Genomic DNA, 23,978 nt, shown 5'->3' with positions numbered 1-23,978 from the left:
CCGATGATGCTCAGGTAAGGACCAGAGTCACCAGTTCCAGATGAGGCCCAGGTGGGGAGCATATTCACTAGGTCCAGGTGATGCCCAGTTGTGGACCAGAGTCACTAGGTATGGTTGAGGCTTAGATGGGTACCGTAATCACCTGGTCCAGGTGACATCCAGATGGGGACCAGAGTCACCAGGTCAGGGTGAGGCTCAGAGGGTTTCCAGAGTCATCATGCCCAGGTGAGGCAAAGGTGTGGAACAGAGTAACCAGGTCCCAATGATGCCCAGGTGAGGACCAGAGTCACCAGATTTGGGTGTGGCCCAGATAGGATCAGTGTCACCTGTTCCATGTGAGGCCAAGAAGGAGTCCACAGCAATCAGGTCCAGGTGGGGAACAAAGTCACCAGGACTACATGAGGCCCAGATGGGGACCAGATTCACCATGTCCAAGTGAAGCCCAGGTGGTGACCAGAGTCACCAGGTCCGGGTGAGGACCAGGTAAGGACCAGATTCACCAGGTCCAAGTGAGGCCCACGTGGGGACCTGAGTCACCAGGTATGGGTGAGGCCCAGTTGGCAACCCCACTGACCAGGTCCATGTGAGGTCAACCTGCAGGCCAGAGTCACCAGATCCAGGTGAGGCCCTGGTGGGGAACGGAGTCGCCAGGTAAATGTGAGGCTAGAAGGACACCACAGTCACCAGGTCCAGGTGTGGTACATGTGGGAATGAGAGTCACCAGGTCCAGGTGAGACCCAGGTGGGGACCACAGTCACCAGGTCCAGATTGAGGCCTAGGTGGGGTCCCAGAGTCATCAGGGCCAGTTGAGGCCAAAGTGTGGAGCAAAGTTATCAGGTCCAATTGAGTCCCAGGTGGGAACCAGTCACCTCGTCCAGGTGAGGCCCACAAGAGTAGTGCCTCCAAGCTCAATCCTGCGATTTCCTAGTAATTCCTGTCTTAGACTGGTGCTACATACTAAGTTCCATACTAGCTAATTGAACCCTGCATCCAACGGCAACTTACATCCGAGAGTTGGGCTCACACGCAGTCCTTCACAGTTCCACACTGACTGCAGAATGTGTTTCCAACGTCTTCACCAAAGATGCTTGTCAGAAGCTTGTGAGAAGCAAGTGGAATAATGCAGGCCTGGAAGGTGTCTCCAGGTGGAGTAGAGTGGTATTCTTGGAACCTCCTGAGTTAGAATACTGCTGTGTTCTCAGGGCCAGAAGAATGCAGCTAGTTGATAGCTGGCTTCTAGACATGCTTCCTTGTGAGAGTTGAGGTGAGGGCGGGACCCTCCCGCAACCTGACTGCCTGTAGACATAGGTACTAACATCCTTATGTTAGGTGCTGGAAGAGGTTGTGAAAAGCATGTAGACGTTTCAGGCTTGTAGTCACGTGTAACTGAGTTAAATACAGCAATTTCCAACAGCCTTGTTCAATTGAAGTGTAGCTAGGTTCTAACTCCCATAAAAGACTGGCTAGCAGAGCCTGCAAGGCATACACGCTTCTGAGAGTTGAGCTTATGGCCTGTACCTCCCACAATCTGACAGCCTGTACGGATCACTTCCACAGCATTCCGTTCTATGCGGGACAGTAGCGGAGTGAGAACCAAGTGTCTGCATTGTCAATTTCACGACTACTGGACACCTGCTTCCAAGTGATGCACACTCCTTTGGATGAGCTTATGGCTTGTTCCTCCCACATGCTGACCGCCTGTACCTTTCACTTCAAAAGGACGTCGTTCGATACGGGACACAAGTTTTGTGAGAGGCAAGTGTCTCCTAGCCCAATCCAACGACTTCTGAGTAATTCCTCCCTCAGAAGGGAGCTACATACTAACTTCCAAACCTGAGTACCTAGTTGAAAGCTGTCTCTCTGGGGAACTTCCTTCTGAAAGATGAGCTGACACGCGGTCCTTCCCAGTTCCACACTGCCTGCAGATGGAGTTACGAACATCCTCACTAGACATGTTTGTCAGAAGCTCATGGGACGCAAGGGGCAAGCTGCAGGCTTCAACGGTTGTGTCTCCAGGTGCAGTGGAGCTTTATTCATGGAACGAACTGACTTAATGCTGTAAAGTTTGGATTAGGTTATGGGTTAGGGTTAGGGTTAGGGTCCTGTTTAAGCTTAGGGTTAGGGTTAGGGTTAGGGTTAGTGTTAGGGTTCAGGTTAGGGTTAGGGGTAGTTTCAGGTTTAGGCGTAGGCTACGGGTTAGGGTTAGGGTTAGGGTTAGGTTACGGGTTAGGTTATGGATTAGGATACGGGTTAGTGTTAGTGTTAGGGTTAGGGTACGGGTTAGGGTTAGGGTTAGTGTTAGGGTATGGCTTAGGTTTCGGTTTAGGTTTACGATTAGGATTAGGGTTAAGGTACGGGTTAGGGTTAAAGTTAGGGTACTGTTCAGGGTTAGGGTTAGGGTTAGGGTTAGGTTACGGGTTAGGGTTAGGGATAGGGTAAGGGTTAAGGTTAGGATTAGGTTAGGGTTAGGGTTAGGATTAGGGATTGGGTTTTATTAGGTTTAGGGTTGGGGTAAGGTTAGGGTTAGTGTACGGGTTAGAGTTTGGGTTAGGGTACAGGTGAGGGTTAGTGTAAGCGTTAGGGTATGGGTTAGGATTAGGGTACAGGTTAAGGTTAGGTTTTGGGTTAGGTTTAGGGTTAGGTTTAGGGTTAGGGTATGGGATGGGGTTAGCTTTAGGGTACTGTTTAGCGTTAGGGTTAGTGTTAGGGGTAGGTTATAGGTTAGAGTTACGGTTAGGGTTAGAGTACGGGTTAGGGTTAGTGTTAGGGTTATGATTAGGGTTTGGTTTAGGCTTAGGTTTAGGGTACAGATTAGGGTTAGGGTATGGGTTAGGGTTAGGGTGAGGGTACGGTTTAGAGATATGGTATGGATTACGGTACGGGTTTAGGTATGGGTTAGGGTACTGGTAACGGTTAGGGTTTGGGTTAGGTTTAGGTTACGGGTTAGGGCTAGGTTTAGGGTTAGGGTTAGGGTACAGGATAGGGTTAGGTTTAGGGTTAGTGTTAGGGTTTGGGTTAGGGTACGGGTTAGGGTTAGGTTTAGGGTACTGTTTAGGGCTAGTGTTAGGGTTAGGATTAGGTTACGGGTTAGGGTTAAGATTAGGGTTAGGGTAGGTTACGGTTAGGGTTAGTGTTAGGGTTAGGTTTCGGTTAGGGTTAGGGTTAGGTTTAGGGTACTGTTTACGGTTAGGTATAGTGTTAGGTTTAGTTTACGGGTTAGGGTTAGGGTTAGGGTGAGGTTATGGGTTACGGTTAGGGTTTGGGTTAGGGTATGGGATACGTTTAGGGTTAGGGTTAGGGAACGCGTTAGGGTTAGGGTTGGGGTTAGGGTTAGGCTTAGGGTACGGGTTCAGGTTAGGGTTAGGGGTAGGGTATGGGTTTGTTTATGGGTTAGGGTATGGGTACGGTTACGGGTTAGTGTTAGGGTTCGGTTAGGGAACTGGATAGGATTAGGTTTTGGGTTCGGGTTAGGGTACAGGTTAGGTTACGGTTTAGGGTTAGGGTACGGGTTAGGGTTAGTGTTAGGGTTAGGAGTTAGGGTTAGGGTTTGGTTTAGGGTTAGGGTTGTGGTTAGGGGTATGGTTAAGGGTTAGGGTTAAGGGTTAGGGTTAGGGTTAGGGGTTAGGGGTTCGGGTTCGGGTTAGGGTTAGGGGTTAGGGGTTAGGTTTAGGATTAGGGTTAGGGGTTAGGGGTTAGGGTTAGGGTTACAGTTAGGGTTAGGAGTTCGGGTAAGGGTTTGGGTTAGGGTTAGGGTTAGGGTTAGGGTACGGCTTAGGGATAGGGTTAGGGTTAAGGTGCATGTTTGGGTAAGGGTTAGGGTACTGCTAGGGTTAGGGTTAGAGTTAGGTTTAGTTTATGGGTTAGGGTTATGGTTAGGGTTAGTTTACGTGTTAGGGATACGGTTAGGGTGAGGGTTAGGGTTAGTTTAGGATTAGGGTTAGGGTTAGGGTTAGGGTTAGAGATAGGGTTAGGGTTATGATTAGTTACGGTTAGGTTTAGGGGTAGTTTTAGTGTTTGGATACGGGTTATGGTTCGGATTAGGGCAGGGTACGTAATAGGGTTAGGGTACGGGTTAGGGTTAGTTTTAGGTTTAGGATTAGGGTACGGGTTCTGGTTAGTGTTAGGGTACCATTTAGGGTTAGTGTACAGGTTAGCGTTAGGGTTGGGGTTAGCGTAAGGGTTAGGGCACAGGTTAGAATTAGGGGTTGGGTATTGTTTGGGTTAGGGTCAGGGTTAGATTTAGGTTATGTGTTAGAGTTAGGGTACGGGTTAGGGTTAGGATACGGGTTAGGGTTAGTGTACGGGTTAGGGTTGGGGTTAGGGTATGGTTTAGGGTTAGGGTACGGGTTAGGGTTAGGGTACGAGTTACGGTTAGGCTTCAGTTAGGGTTAGGGTTAGGGTAAGGTTTAGGGTTAGGTTTAGGGTTAAGTGTTGAGGTTCAGGGTAAATAAATAGTGAGTGGTTAGGGGTTATGGGTAGTGTTAGGGTTAGGGGTAGGGTTAAGGTTTGGGGTTACGGTTAGGGGTTAGGGTTAGGGTTTGGGTTAAGGTTAGGGTTAAGGGTAGGGTTAAGGAATAGGGTTAGGGTTAGGGTTAGGGGTTAGGGGTTTTTGTAAGGGTTAGGGGTTAGGGTTAGGGTTAAGGATTAAGGTTAAGGGTTAGGGTTAGGGTTAGGGGTTATGGGTTAGGGGTTAGGGGTTAGGGTTAGGGTTATGGTTAGGTTTAGGAATTAGGTTACGGGTTAGTGTATGGGTAGGTTTCAGGTTAGGTTTAGGGTTATGGTTAGGGTTAGTGTTAGGGTTATGTTTAGGGTTAGGGTAAGGGTGAGGGGTTAGGGTTAGGTTTAGGGTTAGTGGTTAGGTTTAGGGTTATGTTAAGGTTTAGGGTTAGGTTTAGGGAAGGGTACGGGTTACGGTTAGAGTACGGGTTACGGTTACGTTTAGGGAACGGGTTAGGGTTAGGGTACTGGTTTGTGTATGGGTTAGGGTACGGGTTAGCGCTAGGGTACGGGTTAAGGATTAAGGGTAGGGTTACGGGTAGGGTTAAGTATTAGGGTTAGGGTTAGATGTTAGGTGTTGGGTTAGTTTTAGGGTTAGGGTTAAGGGTTAAGGTTAGGGTTAGGTTTAGGGGTTATGGGTTAGGGGTTATGGTTAGGGTTAGGGGTTAGGGCTTAGGGTTAGTGTTATGGTTAGGGATAGGAATTAGGATAGGGTTTGGGTTAGGGTTAGGTTTAGGGTTAGTGTTAAGGGTTAGGGTTAAGGATTAGGCTTAGGGTTTGGGGTTAGGGTTTGGGTTAGGGTTAGTTTTAGGGTTAGGGTTAGGGTGAGTTTAGGGCTAAGGTTATGGTTAGGGTACGAGTTTGTGTTAGGGTGTGGGTAAGATTAGGGTTATGGTACGGGTTAGGGTTTGGGTATGGGTTAGGGTATGGGTTAGGGTTATTGTTAGGGTTAGGGTATGGGTATGGGTTAGGGTTAGGGTTAGGGTACAGGATCGGGTTAGGGTTAGGATACGAGTTAGGGTTAGGTTTAGCGATTGGGTTAGGGTTAGTGTATGGGTTAGGGTTAGGGTACAGGTTAGGGTTAGGTTTAGGGTATGGGTTAGTGTATGGGTTAGGTTAGGGTTAGGGTTAGGGTTAGGGTTAAGGTTAGGGTTAGTGTTAGGGTTATGTTTAGGGTTACAGTAAGGATGAGGGGTTAGGGTTAGGTTTAGGGTCAGGGGTTAGGTTTAGGGTTATGTTAAGGTTTAGGGTTAGTGTTAGGGTAGGGTATGGGTTACGGTTAGAGTACAGGTTACGGTTATGGTTAGGGAACAGGTTAGGGAACGGGTTAGGGTACTGGTTAGTGTACGGGTTAGGGTACGGGTTAGGGCTAGGGTATGGGTTAGGGTTCGGGTACGGGTATGGATTAGGGTTAGGGTACGGGTTAGGGTTAGTGTAAGGGTTAGGGTTAGTGTATGGGTTAGGGTTAGGGTTAGGGTATGGTTTAGGGTTAGGGTATGGGTTAGTGTTAGGGTATGGGTTACGGTTAGGGTTCGGTTAGTGTTAGGGTTAGGGTAAGGGTTAGGGTTAGGTTTAGGGTTAAGTGTTGAGGTTCAGTGTAAATAAATAGCGTTAGGGGTTAGGGGTTAGGGGTAGTGTTAGGGTTAGGGTTAGGGTTAAGGTTTGGGGTTATGGTTAGGGTTAGGGGTTAGGGTTAGGGTTTGGGTTAGGGTTAGGGTTAGGGTTAAGGGTAGGGTTAAGGAATAGGGTTAGGGTTAGGGTTAGGGGTTAGGGGTTTGGGTTACGGTTAGGGGTTAGGTTTTAGGCTAGGGTTAGGGTTAGGGTTAAGGGTTTGGGTTAAGAGTTAGGGTTAGGGTTAGGTTTATGGGTTATGGTTTAGGGGTTAGGGTTAGGGTTGGGGGTTCAGGGTTAGGGTTAGGATTACAGTTAGGGTTAGGAATTAGGTTTAGAGTTTGGGTTAGGGTAGGGTTAGGGTTAGTGTTAAGGGTTATGGTTAAGGGTTAGGGTTAGGGTTAAGGGTTAGGTTTTGGGTTAGGGCTAGGGTTAGGTTTAGGGTTAGGAGTTAGGGTTAGGGTTAGGGTTATGTTAAGGTTAGGGTAAGGGTTAGGGTTAGGGTATGGGTTACGGTTAGAGTACGGGTTACGGTTACGTTTAGGGAACGGGTTAGTGTTAGGGTTAGGGTACTGGTTTGTGTATGGGTTTGGGTACGGGTTAGGGCTAGGGTACGGGTATGGGTTAGGGTTAAGGGTAGGGTTAAGGATTAGGTTAGGGTTAGGTGTTAGGGGTTTGGGTTAGGGTTAGGGGTTAGTGTTATGGTTAGGGTTTAGGGCTTAGGGTTAAGGTTATGGTTAGGGTTAGGAATTAGGTTTAGGGTTTGGGTTAGGGTTAGGGTTAGGGTTAGTGTTAGTGTTAAGGGTTAGGGTTAAGGATTAGGGTTAGGGTTAGGGGTTAAGGTATGGGTTACAGTTAGAGTACGGGTTATGGTTACGGTTAGGGAATGGGTTAGGGTTAGGGTACGGGTACTGGTTAGGGTTAGGGTATGGAATAGCGTTAGTGTAAGGGTTAGGGTTAGGGATAGTGTACGGGATAGGGTTAGGGTTAGGGTACGGGTTTGGGTGCAGGTTAGGGTACGGGTTAGGGTTAGGTTTAGGTTACAGGTTAGAGTTAGGGTACAGTTTAGTGTTCGGTTTAGGTTACGGGTGAGTGTTAGCCTTAGGGTACGGTCTAGTGTATGGGTTAGGTTTCAGGTTAGGTTTAGGGTTAGGTTTAGAATTAGGGGTTAGGGTTAGTGTTAGTGTTAGTTTTAGGGTTAGGGTTAGGGTTAGGGGTTAGGGTTAGGTTTAGGGGATAGTGTTAGTGTTAGTGTTAAGGTTAGGGGTTAAGGTTAGGGTTAGGGTTTGGGTTAGTGTTAGGATTAGGGTTAGGGTTAGGGTTAAGGGTTAGGGTTTGTTTTTGGTTTAGGTTTAGGGTTAGGGGTTAGGTTTTAGGGTTAGGGTTAGATGTTAGGGTTAGGGGTTAGGATTAGGGTTATGGTTAGGTACGTGTTAGTGTTAGGGTTAGGATACGGGTTAGGGTACGGGTTAGTGTTAGAGTACTGGTTAGGGTTAGGGTTAGTGGACGGGTTAGTGTACGGGTTAGGGTGTGGGCTTAGTTTTAGGGTACGGGTTAGGGTATGGGTTAGGGTTGAGGTACAGATTAGTGTTAGGGTACCTGTTAGGGTTAGAGTACGGTTAGGGTTAGGGTACGGGTTAAGTTTAGGGTTAGTGTTCGGGTTAGGTTTAGGGATAGGGGTTAGGGTTAGGGTTACGGTTAGAGTTAGGGTTAGGGTTAAGGGTTAGGGTTAGGATAGGTTTAGTGTTGGGGATCCTTGGGTGGCGCAGCGGTTTGGCGCCTGCCTTTGGCCCGGGGCGCGATCCTGGAGACCCGGGATCGAATCCCACGTCGGGCTCCCGGTGCATGGAGCCTGCTTCTCCCTCTGCCTGTGTCTCTGCCTCTCTCTCTCTCTCTGTGACTATCATAAATAAATAAAAATTAAAAACAAAATTTAAGGATAGGTTTAGTGTTAGGGTTAGGGGTTAGGGTTAGGGATTTGATTCGATTCGATTCTTTTCGATTCGATTCGATTCAATTCTTTTCTATTCGAATAGATTCGATGCAATTCTTTCAATTCGATTCTTATCGATTTGATTCGTTTCAATTCGATAGATTCTTTTCTATTCGATTCAATTTGATTTGATTCGATTCGAGTCTTTTTGATTCGATTCGTTTCGATTCGATTCTTTTCAGTTTGATTCGATTGAAATCTTTTCGATTTGATTCAATTCGATTCTTTATGAATCGATTTGATTCTTTTCAATTTGACTCGATTTTTTTCGATTCGATTCGATTCTTTTCCATTCGATTTGATTCGATTCTTTTCGATACAATTCGATTCTATTCTTTTCGATTCTATTCTTTTCGATTCGATTCGATTCTTTCGATTCGATTCAAATCTTTTTTTTTGTTTTTTTTTTAAATTTTTTTATTATTTACTTATGATAGTCACACAGAGAGAGAGAGAGAGAGAGGCAGAGACATAGGCAGAGGGAGAAGCAGGTTCCATGCACCGGGAGCCTGACGTGGGATTCGATCCAAGGTCTCTAGGATCGTGCCCTGGTCCAAAGGCAGGCGCTAAACCGCTGCACCATCCAGGGATCCCAAGATTCAATTCTTTTTTATTCAATTCGATTCGATTCGATTCGATACTTTTCGATTTGATTTTTTTCGATTCGATTCAATTCTTTTCGATTTGATTGATTCTTTTCAATTCGATTCGATTCAATTCGATTCAATTTGATTCTTTTCGATTCGATTCGATTATTTTTGATTTGACTCAATTCAATGGTTTGATTCGATTATTTTCGATTCGATTTGATTCGATTCGATTATTTTCGATTCAATTCGATTCTATTCGAATATTTTCGATCTAATTCGATTGCATTAGATTCGATTATTTTTTATTCAATTCAATACGATTATTTTGATTTGATTCGATTCATTGCGGTTCGATTCGAATATTTTCGATTCTTTTCGATTCTTTTCGATTCGATTCTTTTTTATTCGATTCTATTATTTTCAATTCGATTCGATTTGATGCAAATCGATTATTTTTGATTCAATTCGATTCAATTCGATTCTTTTCAATTTGATTAGATTATTTTCGATTCGAATCAATTCGATTCTTTTCGATTGGAATCTTTTCGATTCGATTTGATTATTTTCAATTCGATTATTTTCGATTCAATTCGCTTGGATTATTTTCGATTCGATTCGATGCTATCGATTATTTTCGATTCAATTTGATTCGATGCAATTATTTTCGATTCAATGCAAATCAATTTGATTATTTTTGATTCGATTTGATTCGATTTGATTCGATTATTTTCGATTCGATTCAATTCTTTTTGATTCGATTTGATTCTTTTCGATTCGATTAGATTCGATTCTTTTCGTTTTGATTCGATTCGTTTCGATGCTATTCAATTCGATTCTTTTCGATTCTATTTGATTCTTTTCGATTCGATTAGATTTGATTCTTTTCTATTCATTTCGATTCTTTTCAATGCTGTTCGATTAGATTATTTTTGATTCGATTTGATACGATTCGATTCTTTTCGATTTTATTCGATTCGATTCCATGCTTTTCAGTTATATTCGATTTGATTCTTTTCAATTCAATTAGATATGATTCGATTCTTTTCGATTCAATTCGATACCATTCGATTCTTTTCGATTCAATTCAATTCGATTCTTTTCGATTCGATTCGATTTGACTGTTTACGATTTGATTCGATATAATTGGATTCTTTTCATTTCGATTCAATTCTTTTCGATTCGATTCATTTCGATTTGATTCAATTCGATTCTTTGGATTCGATTTGATACTGTTTGATTCAATTTAATTCTTTTGGATTCAATTCGATTGGTTTCGATTCTTTTCAATTTGATTCAAATCTTTTCACTTTGCTTAGATTAGATTCTACCCTTTTCATTTCAAATCGATCGATTCTTTTTGATTTGATCTATTTGATTATTTTGATTCGGTTTGATTTGATTCAATTCTTTTCGATTTGATTCGATTCTTTTCCATTCGATCTGATTAGATTCGTTTCAAATTTTTTCAATTCGATTCGATTTGAATCTATTCGATTCTTTTCTTTTTTTATTTTTTTTATTTATTTATGATAGTCACAGAGAGAGAGAGAGGCAGAGACACAGGCAGAGGGAGAAACGCTCCATGCACCGGGAGCCCGATGCGGGACTCGATCCAGGGTCTCCAGGATCGCGCCCTGGGCCAAAGGCAGGCGCCAAACCGCTGCGCCACCCAGGGATCCCCTGAATCTATTCGATTCTTTTCGATTCAATTCGATTCAATTCAATTCTTTTCGATTCAATTAAATTCTATTCGATTCCATTCGATTTGATTCTTTTTGGTTCGATTCGATTCTTTTCGATTTGATTCAATTCGATTGAATTCTTTTCGATTCAATTCAATTTGATTGAATTCTTTTCAATTCGATTCAATTCGATTCTTTTCGATTCGATTCGATTCTTTTCGATGCTATTCAATTTGATTCTTTTCGATTCGATTCGATTCTTTTCGATTTGATTCGATTCGATTCTTTTCGGTTCTATTTGATTTGATTCTTTTCAATTCAATTAGATATGATTTGATTCTTTTCGATTCAATTCGATACCATTCGATTCTTTCGATTTGATTCAATTTGATTCTTTTCGATTCGATTCGATTCGATTCGAATCTCTTCGATTCAATTGTTTTCGATTGGATTCGATTGGATTCGATTGTTTTCGATTCGATTTGATTCAATTCTTTTCAATTCGATTTGTTTCTTTTCGATTCGATTCAATTTTTTTCTATTCGATTCTTTTTTATTTGATTTGTTTCGATTATTTTCTATTCGATTCGATTTGATTCTTTTCGATTCGATTCGATTCTTTTTGATTCATTTCGAATTGATTAGATACTTTTCAATTCGATTCGATTCGATTTTTTTTAATTCGATATGATTTTTTTATTTTCGATATGATAGTTTTCGATTAGTTTCTTTTCGATTGTATTTGATTCGATACTTTTTGTTTCAATTCGATTTGATTCTAATCTTTCGATTCGAGTCTTTTCGATTCGAATTCCTTTCTTTTAGAATCGATTCGATTCAATTCTTTTCGATTCGATTCAATTCAATTCGTTTTTTCTGAAGCAATTCAATTATTTTTGATTCTACTCTTCTCGATTAGATTCATTTGGATTCGATACTTTTCGATTCGCTTAGATTCGATTATTTTCGATTCGATTCTATTCGATTATATTTGATTTGTTTCTTTTTGATTCTATTCAAATTTTTTCGGATCGATTAAATTCTTTTCGATTCAATTCGATTTGATTCGAAGTACTTCGATTGAATTCTTTTCGAATCGATTATTTTCGATTCGATTCGATTTGATTTGATTCTATTCAATTCGATTCTATTCATTTCATTTCGATTCGATTTTTTCCATTCGATTCCTTTTTATTTGATTTGTTTCAATTATTTCTATTCGATTCGATTCTTTTTTTTTTAAACCACAAAATATATTTAATTCAAATTAAACATGAAACTAAAATAATGTTCGGTCCTTATCAAGTAGCAATTACATTGTTAAAAAAAAGAACAGTACATTTCTTTCTACATTCTGGCAATACAACAAGGCACAAGTCACATCCAGCTTGCTGAGGTGACAGATCCAGCAGTCAACATCGATGCTCATGGTTTTCAGGGGGTCGGAGAGGCACGACCATAATTCATACAAAACGAATCTGCAGCAATTGTGAAAGAGAGGAACCTCCTCCTAATCTATAAGAATGAGAGTCCAAGTAGCAGGAAGTAGGAGATTTGCATAATGAATGTATTTTATTAAATAGACAGTTAACCTGTTCCTGCTTCTTCATTCCAGATTGCCTTTTGTGTCACCTACCTTGATGGCAGTGGCAAAGGTTCCTACACATGTCTCAGCGATAATACTCTTTCCATTATAGGTACTTTTTTCTTTTTCTTTCTTTTTAATTTTTTTTGGCATGATATCTTTCCCAAGTAAAGAAAGCCAACTTCTTCAAGACACAGGTCATTCAGCTTAAAGTGTCACCCTCCAACTTCTCCTCGGGCTGTGGGGAGGTACAAGCCACAAGCTCAATCCAAAGGATTGTGCATTCCTTGGAGGCAGGGGTCTGCTAGGCGCAAAACTGACAAGGCAGACACTTGGTTCTCACCTCGCTTCTGTCCCGCATACAACGAAATGCTGTGGAAGCAGACTGGACAGGCTGTCAGGATGGGGGAGGTGCAACCATAAGCTCAAGGCTCAGGAGTGTGTATGCCTTGCAGGCCGATGTCTGCTAGACACTTATCCAGGGGAGCTAGAACCGAGCTACACTCGAATTGAACAAGGACGTTGGCAATCGCTGTACTGAACTCAGATACACGAGAGTACGGGCCTGTCACTTCCACAGGCTTGTCAAACAACCTCTTCCAGCACCTAACATAAGGATGCTAGGACTTATGTCTACAGGCAGTCAGGATGCGGAAGGGTACTGTGTTGACCTCAGCTCTCACAAGGAAGCATGCCTAGAAGCCAGCTATCAACCAGCTGCGTTCTCATGGCAGTGAGAACGCAGCAGTATTCTGAGTCAGGAGGTTCCAAGATTACCACTCTCCTGCACCTGGACATACCCTCCAGGTCTGCATTGTTCCACTTCTGTCTCAGAAGCCTCTAACAAACGTCTATGGTGAAGATGTTGGAAACTCTTTCTGCAGGCAGTGTGGAACTGTGAGGGACTGAGTGTGAGCTCAACTCTCAGAAGTAAGTTGCCTTTGGACAGGGCTTTCAGCTAGCATCTCACCTATGGAACTTAGTATGTAGCACCAGTCTCAGACAGAAATTATTGGACATCGCTGGATTGAGCTTGGAGGCACTTGTCTTGTGTGCCGGGACATTCCGCTTACCTCTCACAACACTTCAGTCACGCATCGAGACTAGGCTTGTTTGCAGCGAAGTGTACCTGCAGGCAGGATGTGGGAAGTACAGGCCATAAGCTCAACACTCAAAAGTGTGTACGCCTGGGAGGCAGATGTCTGCTATCCCCTCGTACATGGTAGGTAGAAACTAGCTACACTCTGATAGAAGAAGGCCGTTGGAAATCGCTGTATTCAACTCAGATATGCGTGCGTTCAGGCCCAACGCTTCCACATGCTTTTCTCACCACATCTCCCAGCAACTAACATAAGGATGTTAGCCTCTACGTCTACAGTCTGGCAGGATGCGGGAGGGTCCTGCCCTGAGCTCTGCTCTCCAAAGGAAGCATGCCTTCAAGCTAGCTTTCCACTAGCTGAGTTGTTATGGCCGTGGAAAAGAAGCAGCATTGTAAGTCAGGACATTCCGTCAATACCGCTCTACCACCCCTGGAGACACAAACATTGAAGACTGCACCTTGGCCCTTGCATCCCACAAGCTTCCGACAAACAAGTCTTAGTGAGGATGTTCGTAAATCCATGCGCAGGCAATGTGGAACTGGGAAGTACCGCGTGTCAGCTCACCTCACAGGAGGAAGTTCCCCAGAGAGATAGCTTTCAACAAGGTACTCGGGTTTGGAAGTTACTATGCAGCTCCCTTCTGAGGGAGGAATTGCTCAGAAGTCGCTGGATTGAGCTAAGAGTCACTTGCCGCTCACAAAGCTTGCGTCCCGTATCGAACGAAATCCTTTGGAAGCGAAGCATACAGGCGGCCCACGTGTGGGAGGTACAAACCGGAAGCTCAATCCAAAGGAGTGTGCATGCCTTGGAGGCAGCCGTCTGCTAGGCGCGAAACTGACAAGGCAGACACTTGGTTCTCACTTCGCTACTGTCCCGCATACAACGGAATGCTGTGGAAGCAGACCGTACAGGCAGTCAGGATGGCCGAGGTAAAGGCCATGAGCTCAACTCTCCAACTGTGTATGCTTTGCAGGCCGATGTCTGCTAGGCTCTTATTCATGGAAGCTAGAACCGAGCTACTCTCAAACCGAACAAGGACGTTGGCAATCGCTGTATTGAACTCAGATCCACGAGAGTGCAGGCCTGTCACTTCCACAAGATTTTCACAAAACCCCTTCCAGCACCTAACGTAATTATGCTACGACCTATGTCTACAGGCAGTCAGGATGCGGGAGGGTTCTGCCCTGACCTCAGCTCTCACAAGGAAGCATGCCTAGAAGCCCGCTTTCAACCAGCTGCGTTCTCATGGCAGTGAGAACGCAGCAGTATTCTGAGTCAGGAGGTTCCAAGATTACCACTCTCCTGCACCTGGACATACCCTCCAGGTCTGCATTGTTCCACTTGTGTCTCAGAAGCCTCTGACAAACGTCTATGGTGAAGATGTTGGAAACTCATTCTGCATGCAGTGTGGAACTGTGAGGGACTGAGTGTGAGCTCAACTCTCAGAAGGAAGTTGCCTTTGGACAGGGCGTTCAGCTAGCTTCTCACCTATGGAACTTAGTATGTAGCAGCAGTCTCAGACAGAAATTACTAGGAAATCGCTGGATTGAGCTTGGAGGCACTTGTCTTGTGTGCCGGGACATTCCGCTTACCTCTCACAACACTTCAGTCACACATCGAGCCTAGGCCTGTTTGCAGCGAAGTGTACCTGCAGGCAGGATGTCGGAAGTACAGGCCATAAGCTCAACACCCAAAAGTGTGTACGCCTGGGAGGCAGATGTCTGCTATCCACTTGTACATGGGAGGTAGAAACTAGCTACACTCTGATAGAAGAAGGCCGTTGGAAATCGCTGTATTCAACTCAGATACGCGTGCGTTCAGGCCCAACGCTTCCACATGCTTTTCTCACCACATATCCCAGCACCTAACATAAGGATGTTAGCCTCTACGTCTACAGTCTGGCAGGATGCGGGAGGGTCCTGCCCTGAGCTCTGCTCTCAAGAGGAAGTATGCCTGCAAGCTAGCTTTCCACTAGCTGAGTTGTTATGGTGTGAGAACGTAGCAGCATTGTAACGCAGGACATTCTGACAATACCGCTCTTCCGCACCTGGAGACGCAAGCATTGCAGCCTTCAGCTTGCCCCCTGGGTCCTACGTGCTTCTGACAAACATGTCTAGTGAGGATGTTCCTAACTCCATGTGCACGCAGTGTGGAACTGGGAAGGACGGCGTGTCAGCTCACCCCGCAGAAGGAAGTTCCCCAGAGAGACAGCTTTAAAGGAGTTACTCAGGTTTGGAAGTTAGTATGCAGCTCCCTTCTGAGGGAGTAATTGCTCAGAAGTCGCTGGATTGAGCTAAGAGACACTTGCCACTCACAAAGCTTGCGTCCCATATCGAAAGAAATCCTTTGGAAGCGAAGCATCCAGGCGGTCCACGTGTGGGAGGTACAAGCCAAAAGCTCAATCCAAAGGAGTGTGCGTGCCTCGGAGGCAGCCGTCTGCTAGGCGCGAAACTCACTTCGCTACTGTCCCGCATACAACGAAATGCTGTGGAAGCAGACCGTACAGGCAGTCAGGATGGCCGAGGTAAAGGCCATGAGCTCAACTCTCTGAAGTGTGTATGCTTTGCCGGCCGATGTCTGCTAGACACTTATTCAGGGGAGCTAGAACCGAGCTACACTCGAATTGAACAAGGACGTTGGCAATCGCTGTACTGAACTCAGATACGCGAGAGTGCAGGCCTGTCACTTCCACAAGGTTTTCACAAAAACCCTTCCAGCACCTAATGAAATTATGCTAGGACCTATGTCTACAGGCAGTTAGGATGCAGCACCTAACATAAGCATATTAGCGGTTACGTCTACAGGCCGTGAGGATGAGGGAGGGTCCTGACCTGATCTTAGCTCTCAAAAGTAGCATGCCTAAAAACCAGCTATCTACTAGCTCCTTCTGATGGCTTTTTGAACGTAGCAGAATTGTAAGGCGGTACGCTTACAATGAATAACGCTCTAATGCACCTGGAGACACAACCATTGAAGCCTGCAGCTGGCCCTTGTGTCCCGTGAGCTTCTGAAAACATGTCTAGTGAGGATGTATATAACTGCATCTGTAGTCAGTGTGGAACTGGCAAGGATGGCGTGTCAGTTCTTCTCACAGAAGGAAATTCCCCAGAGAGAGAGCTTTCAGCTTGGTTTCAGGTCTGGAAGTTAGTATGTAGCTCCCATCTGTGGGAGCAATTCCTCAGAAGTTGCTGGATTGAACTAAGACACTTTTGCCTCTCGCAAAACTTGGGTCCCGTATCGAACGAAATCCTTTGTAAGCGAGGCGTACAGGTGGTCAACATGTGGGAGATTCAATTCCTAAGCTCAATCCAAAGCAGTGTGCATGCCTTGGAGGCAGCTGTCGGCTAGACGCAAAATTGACAAGGCAGACACTTGGTTCTCACTCCGCTACTTCCCGATACAACGAAATGCTGTGGGAGCAGAACGTACAGGCCATAAGCTCAACTCTCAGAAGTGTGTATGCTTTGCAGGCTGATGTATGCTAGACACATATCGAGGCGAGGTATACACGAGCTACACTCTAATTGAACAAGGACATGGCAATCACTGTATTGAAGTCAGATGTACGTGAGTACACCCCTGACACTTCCACTTGCATTTCTCTAACCTCTCACAGCACCTAACATAAGGATGTTAGCCACCGCCACTACGATCAGGCAGGATGCGGGAGGGTCCTGCCCTGAGCTCAGCTTTCAAAACGAGGCATGCCCCAAAGCCAGCTTTCTACTAACTGCGTTCTGATGGCCATGGGAAAGTGGTATCATTGTAATTCTGGATGTTCCATGAATACCACTTTACTGCACCTGAGGACACAACCTTGAAGCCTGCAGATTGCCCCTTGTTTCCCATGAGCTTCTAACAAACATGTCTAGTGAGGATGTTCGTAACTGTATCTGCAGGCAGTGAGGAACTGGGAAGGACCGTTTCAGCTCGTCTCTGAGAGGGATGTTCCGCAGAGAGAGAGCTTTCAGCTAGGTATTCAGGTTTGGAAGTTAGTATGTAGCTCCCATCTGAGGGAGGAATTCCTCAGAAGTTGCTGGATTGAACTAAGACACTTTTGCCTCTCGCAAAACTTGTGTCCCGTATCGAAAGAAATCCTTTGGAAGCGAAGCGTACAGGCAGTGAGCATGTGGAGGTTCAAGTCCTAAGCTCAATCCATTGGAGTGTTCATGCCTTGGAGGCAGCTGTCCTCTAGGCGCAAATTGACAAGGCAGACACTTGGTTCTCACTCTGCTACTCTCCCGCATACAACGAAATGCTGTGGAAGCGAAACGTACAGGCAGTCAGGATGGCGGAGGTAGAGGCCATAATCTCAACTCTCAGAAGTGTGTATGCTTTGCAGGCCGATGTCTGCCAGACACTTATTGAGGCGAGGTATACCCCAGCTGCACTCTAATTGAACAAGGACATTGGCAATCGCTGTATTGAACTCAGATACACGTGAGTACAGTCCTGACACTTCCACTCGCATTTCTCCAACCTCTCCCAGCACCTCACTTAAGGATGTTAGCAGCTATGACTATGGGCAGGCAGGATGGGGGAGAGTCTTGCCCTGAGCTCCGCTCTCACAAGAGAGCATGCCTAGAAGCCAGCTTTCAACCAGCTGCATTCTAATGGCTGTGAGACTAAAGCCGTCTTCTAACTCAGGAGGTTCAAAGAATACCACTCTACTGCACCTGGAGACACCTTCCAGGCCTGCATTATTCCACTTGCATCTCACAAGCTTCTGACAAACGTCTCTGGTGAAGACGTTCAAAACTCATTTTGCAGGCTGTGTGGAACTGTGAGGGACTGGGTGTGAACTCAACTCTCAGAACAGAGATGCTTTTGAACGTGGGGTTCAGCTAGCTTCTCTCGTATGGAACTTAGTATGTAGCACCTGTCTAAGACAGGAATTACTGGGAATCGCTGGATTGAGCTTGGAGGCACTAGTTTTGTGTGCCGAGACTTTCCACTTACCTCTCACAGCACTTCAGTCATGCATCGAGCCTAGGCCTGTTTGCAGCGAAGTGTACCTGCAGGCAGGATGTGGGAAGTACAGGCCATAAGCTCAACTCTTAAAAGGGTGTACGCCTGGGAGGCAGATGTCTGCTACCCACTCGTACATGGGAGTTAGAAACTAGCTACACTCTTTGAAGAAGGCTGTTTGAAATCGCTGTATTCATCTCAGATAATCGTGAGTACAGGCTTGACACTTTCACATGCATTTCGCCACCCTCTCCTAGCACCTAACATAAGGATGTTAGCAGTTACGTCTACGGGCAAGCAGGATGCAAGATGTTCCTGCCCTGAACTCAGCCTCAGAAGGAAGCATGCCTAGAAGCCAATTTTCTACTAGCTCGTAGAAAGAGTAGATGGCCGTGAGAACGTAGCAGCATTGTAAGGTGGGATGTTCCATGACTACCGCTCTACTGCACCTGGAGACACAACCATTGAAGCCTGCCGCTGGCCCTTGCGTCCCATGAGCTTCTGACAAACATGTCTAGTGAGGATGTTCGTAACTGTATCTGCAGGCAGTGTGGAACTGGGAAGGACCATGTTTCAGCTTATCTCCGAGCGGGAAGTTCCCCAAGAGAGGGCTTTCAGATACATTCTCAGGTTGGAAGTTAGTATGTAGCTCCCATCTTAGGGAGGAATTCCTCAGAAGTCGCTGGATTGAACTAAGAGACACTTGGCTCTTGCAAAAATTGCATCCCGAATCGAACAAAATCCTTTGGAAGTGAAGCCTACAGGCGGTCAGCATGTGGAAGGTACAAGCCATAAGCTCAAGCCAAAGGAGTGTGCATGCCTAGTAGGCAGCTGTCCGCTAGGCCCCATATTGACAAGGGAGACACTTGGTTTATACTCTGCTTTTCTCCCGTATACAACGAAATGCTGTGGAAGCCGAACTTTCAGGCAGTCAGGATTGGGGAGGTACATGCCATAAGCTCAACTCTCAGCAATGTGTATGCTTTGCTGGCTGATGTCTGCTAAACACTTTTTGAAGCGAGGTATAGCCAAGCTACACTGTAATTGAACAAGGACGTTGGCAATCGCTGTATTGAAGTCAGATGCATGTGAGTACAGTCCTGGCACTTCCACTTGCATTTCTCCAACCTCTCCCATCATCTCACTTAAGGATGTTAACAGGTATGACTATGGGCAGGCAGGATGCGGGAGGGTCCTGCCCTGAGCTCAACTCTCACAAGAGAGCATGCCTAGAAGCCAGCTTTCAACTGGCTGCGTTCTAATGGCCATAAGATCACAGCAGTCTTCTAACTCAGGAGGTTCGAAGAATACCACTCTACTGCACTTGGAGACACCTTCCAGGCCTGCATTATTCCACTTGCTTCTCACAAGCTTCTGACAAACGTCTCTGGTGAAGATGTTCAAAACTCATTCTGCAGGCAATGTGGAACTGTGAGGGTTTGGGTGTGAACTCAACTCTTGGAAGAGAGATGCTTTTGGACTTGGGGTTCAGATATCTCTCACGTATGGAACTTAGTATGTAGCACCTGTCTAAGACATGAATTACTAGGAAATCGCAGGATTGAGCTTCGAGGCTCTAGTCTTGTGTGCCGGGACTTTCGTCTTATCTCTCACAACACTTCAGTCACTCATCGAGCCTAGGCCTGTTACCAGTGCAGTGTACCTGGAGGAGGATGTGGGAAGTACAGGCCATAAGCTCAACTCTCAAAAGTGTGTACGCCTGGGAGGCTGATGTCTGCTATACACTCGTACATTGGAGTTAGAAACTAGCTACACTCTGATTGAAGAAGGCCGTTTGAAATCGCTATATTCAACTCTGATAATGGTGAGTACAGGCCTGATACTTCCACATGCAAATGGAATCGAAACAAATAGAATCACATCGAATAGAATCGAAAAGAAAGAATCGGAAACTATCGTATCGATACGAAAAAAATGGAATTGAATCGAATCAAATCCAAAAGGATCGAATCGCATCGAATTGAAAAGAATCGAATCGAATCGAAAATAATTGAAACAAATCAAATAAAAAGGAATTGAATAGAAAAAAATCGAATCGAAAAGAAATGAATTGAATCGAATTGAAAAGAATCGAATTGAATCGAATCGAAAAGAATCGAATTGAAAAGAATTCAATCGAAGAGTTTCCATTTGAATCGAATTGAATCGAAAAGAATCTAATCGAACCAAAAAAGATTCGAATGGAATCAAAAAGAAACGAATCAAAAAGAATCGAATCGATTCATAAGAATCGAATCTAATCGAATCAAAAAGTTTTGAATCCAAATGAATCTAACCGAAAAGAATGGAATCAAAAAGAATCGAATTTTTTCAGAAAAAAGGAATCGAATTGAATCGAATCAAAAAGAATTGAATCGAATCGATTCGAAAAGAATAGAATCTAATCGAATTGAAAACTATCGAATCCAAATGAATCTAATCGAAAAAAAGTGGAATCAAAAAGAATCGAATTGTTTCAGAAAAAACGAATCAAATTGTATCGAATCAAATAGAATTGAATGGAATCGATTCTAAAGGAAAGGAATTCGACTCGAAAAGACTCGAATCAAAAGATTCGAATCAAATCTAATCGAAACAAAAAGAATCGAATCGAATAGAATCGAAAAGAAACTAATCGAAAACTGTCATATCAAAAAGAAAAAAATCGTCTCAAATAAAAAAAAATCGAATTGAATCAAATCGAAAAGGATCTAATCAATTCTAAATGAATCAAAAAGAATCGAAACGAATCGAAAAGAATGGAATCGAATAGAATAGAAAATAATCGAAACAAATCAAATAAAAAAGAATCGAATAGAAAAACATCGAATCGAATAGAATCAAATCGAATCGAAAAGAGTTGAATTGAATGGAATCGAAAACAATCGAATCCAATCAAAAACAATTGAATCGTAGTTTCAAATCGAATCGAATTCAATCGAAAAGAATCTAATTGAACCAATAAATTCAAATGGAATCAAAAAGAAATGAATTAAAAAGAATCAAATCGAATTGAATCGAAAAGAATCGAATCGAATCGAAAATAATCGAATCCAAATGAATCGAGTCGAAAGGAGTGGAATCGAAAAGAATCGAATCGTTTAGAAAGAAACAAATCGAATTGAATTGAATCAAATAGAAAATAATCGAATCGAATCGCACCAAATCAAAAGAATTGAATCGAATGGAAGTGAAAATAATCGAATCAAATCGAATCGAATCAAAATAATCGAATTGAATCGAAAAGAATCGAATCGATTCGAAAAGAAAGGAATTCAAATCAAAAACATTTGTTTAGAAAGATTCGAATCGAATCGAATTGAATAGAAAAGAATAGAATCAAATCAAATAGAAAAGAAACGAATAGAAAACTGTCGAACGGAAATGAAAAAAATCGAATCGAATCGTATCTAAGAGAATCGAATCGAATCAAAAAAGATAGAATGGAATCGAATATAAGAATCTAATCGAATCGAATCAAAAAGAATCGAATCGAATCGAAAAGGATCGAATCGAATTTTATCGAATGGAAAAGAATCAAATCAAATCGAAAAGAATCGAATCGAATCGAAAAGGTCGAATCGAATCAAATCGAATAGAAAAGAATCGAATTGAATCAAAAGAATCGAATCGAATTGAATCGAAAAGAATCAAATCAAATAAAAAAGAATCGAATCGAATCGAAAAGAATCGAATCGAATCGAAAAGAATCTAATCGAAACGAAAAGAATCAAATCGAATCGAAAAGAATCGAATCGAAACGAAGAGTCGAGTCGAATCGAATCGAAAAGAATCGAATAGAAAAAAATCGAATCGAATCGAATCGAAAAGAATCGAATTGAAAAGAATAGAATCGAAAAATTCAAATCGAATCGAATCGAAATGAATCGAATCGAATTAAATCTATTGAAAAGACCGAATCAAAAAACATCAAAGAGAATTGAAACGAATCGAAACGAATCGAATCGAATCAAATCGAATTGAAAAGAATCGTATCAAATCAAATCTAAAAGAATTGAATCAATTGAATCAAAAAGAATGGAATCGAATTGATTAGCATCGAAAAGAATCGATCAAATTGTATTGAATCGAAAATCGAATCGAATGGAATCGAATCGAATCGAAATTAATCGAAAAGAATCGAATCGAATCGAATTGAATCGAAAAGAATTGAATCGAAGAAGATCAAATCGTATTGAAAAGAATTGAATCAAATCGAAAAAAATCGAATCGAAATGAAAAGACTCGAATTGAATCGAATTCGAAAGAATCGAATTGAATTAAAATGAGAAGAATCGAATCAAATTGCATCGAATCGAAAATAATTGAATCGAATTGAATAAAAATAATCAAATCGAATCGAATTGAAAATAATTGGAATTGAATCGGATCGATAATCGAATCGAATCAAATCAAGTCGAATCGAAAATAATCGAATCGAATCACATGGATTCAAAAACAATTAAATCGAATCGAATTGAATCGAAAGAATCAAATTGAATCGAAAAGAATCAAACCGAATCAAAAAGAATCGAAAAGAATTGAATCAAGAAGAATCGAAATGAATTTAATCGAGTAGAATCAAATCGAAGCTAGGGTAAAAGAATCGAATCGAATCAAAAATTATCTAAACGAATCCAATTAAATCCAAAAGAATTGAATCGAATCGAATCGAAAAGAACCGAATCAAAATGTAACAAATCGAATCCAAATGATCAAATCGAATCAAATCGAAAAGAATCGAATTGAATCGAAAAGGATCAAACCGAATCAAAAAGAATCGAAAAGAATTGAATCAAGAAGAATCGAAATGAATTGAATCGAGTAGAATCAAATCGAAGCTAGGGTAAAAGGATCGAATCGAATCAAAAATTATCTAAACGAATCCAATTAAATCCAAAAGAATTGAATTGAATCGAATCGAAAAGAATCGAATCAAAATGTAACAAATCGAATCCAAATGATCGAATCGAATCAAATCGAAAAGAATCGAATCGAAAAGAATCGAATCGAAGAGAATATAATCGAAACGAAAAGAGTCGAATCGAATCGAATCAAAAAGAATCGAATTGAAACAAGAGGCGAAGCGAATCGAATTGAAAAGAATCAAATTTAAAAGAATCGAATCGGGGATCCCTGGGTGGCGCAGCGGTTTGGCACCTGCCTTTGGCCCAGGGCGCGATCCTGGAAATCCGGGATCGAATCCCATATCAGGCTCCCGGTGCATGGAGCCTGCTTCTCCCTCTGCCTATGTCTCTGCCTCTCTCTCTCTCTGTGACTATCATAAATAAATAAAAAAAATAAAAGAATCGAATCGAATTGAAAAGAATCGAATCGAAAAATCGAATCAAAAAGAATCGAATCGAATCGTATCGAATCGAAAAGAATCGAATCGAATCAAAAAGAATCGAATCGAATTGAATAGAAAAGAATCGAATCGAATTGAATAGAAAAGAATCGAATAGATTCGAATCGACATGAATCGAAAAAAATCGAAACGAATCGAATCACATCAAATCGAAAAGAATCGGGGATCTCTGGGTGGCGCAGTGGTTTGGCGCCTGCCTTTGGCCCAGGGCGCGATCCTGGAGACCCGGGATCGAATCCCACATCGGGCTCTCGGTGCATGGAGCCTGCTTCTCCCTCTGCCTGTGTCTCTGCCTCTCTCTCTCTCTCTGTGTGACTATCATAAATAAATAAAAATTTAAAAAAAAAAAAAAACAAATCGAAAAGAATCGAATTGAATCAAAAAGAATCGAATCGAACTGAATCGAAAAGAATCGAATCGAACAGACCGAAAAGAATCGAATCGAAAAGAATCGTATCAAATCGAATCAAATAGAATCGAAAGAATCGAATCGATTCCAATCGACTTGAATCGAAAAGAATCGAATTGAACAGTATCGAATCTAATTGAAATGAATCGAATCAAATAAAATAGAAAAGAATCGA

Source organism: Canis lupus, chromosome 10 (genome assembly GCF_048164855.1).
Source record: "Canis lupus baileyi chromosome 10, mCanLup2.hap1, whole genome shotgun sequence".
Classification (NCBI taxonomy): Eukaryota; Metazoa; Chordata; class Mammalia; order Carnivora; family Canidae; genus Canis; species Canis lupus.
This window is presented reverse-complemented; position numbering follows the sequence as displayed.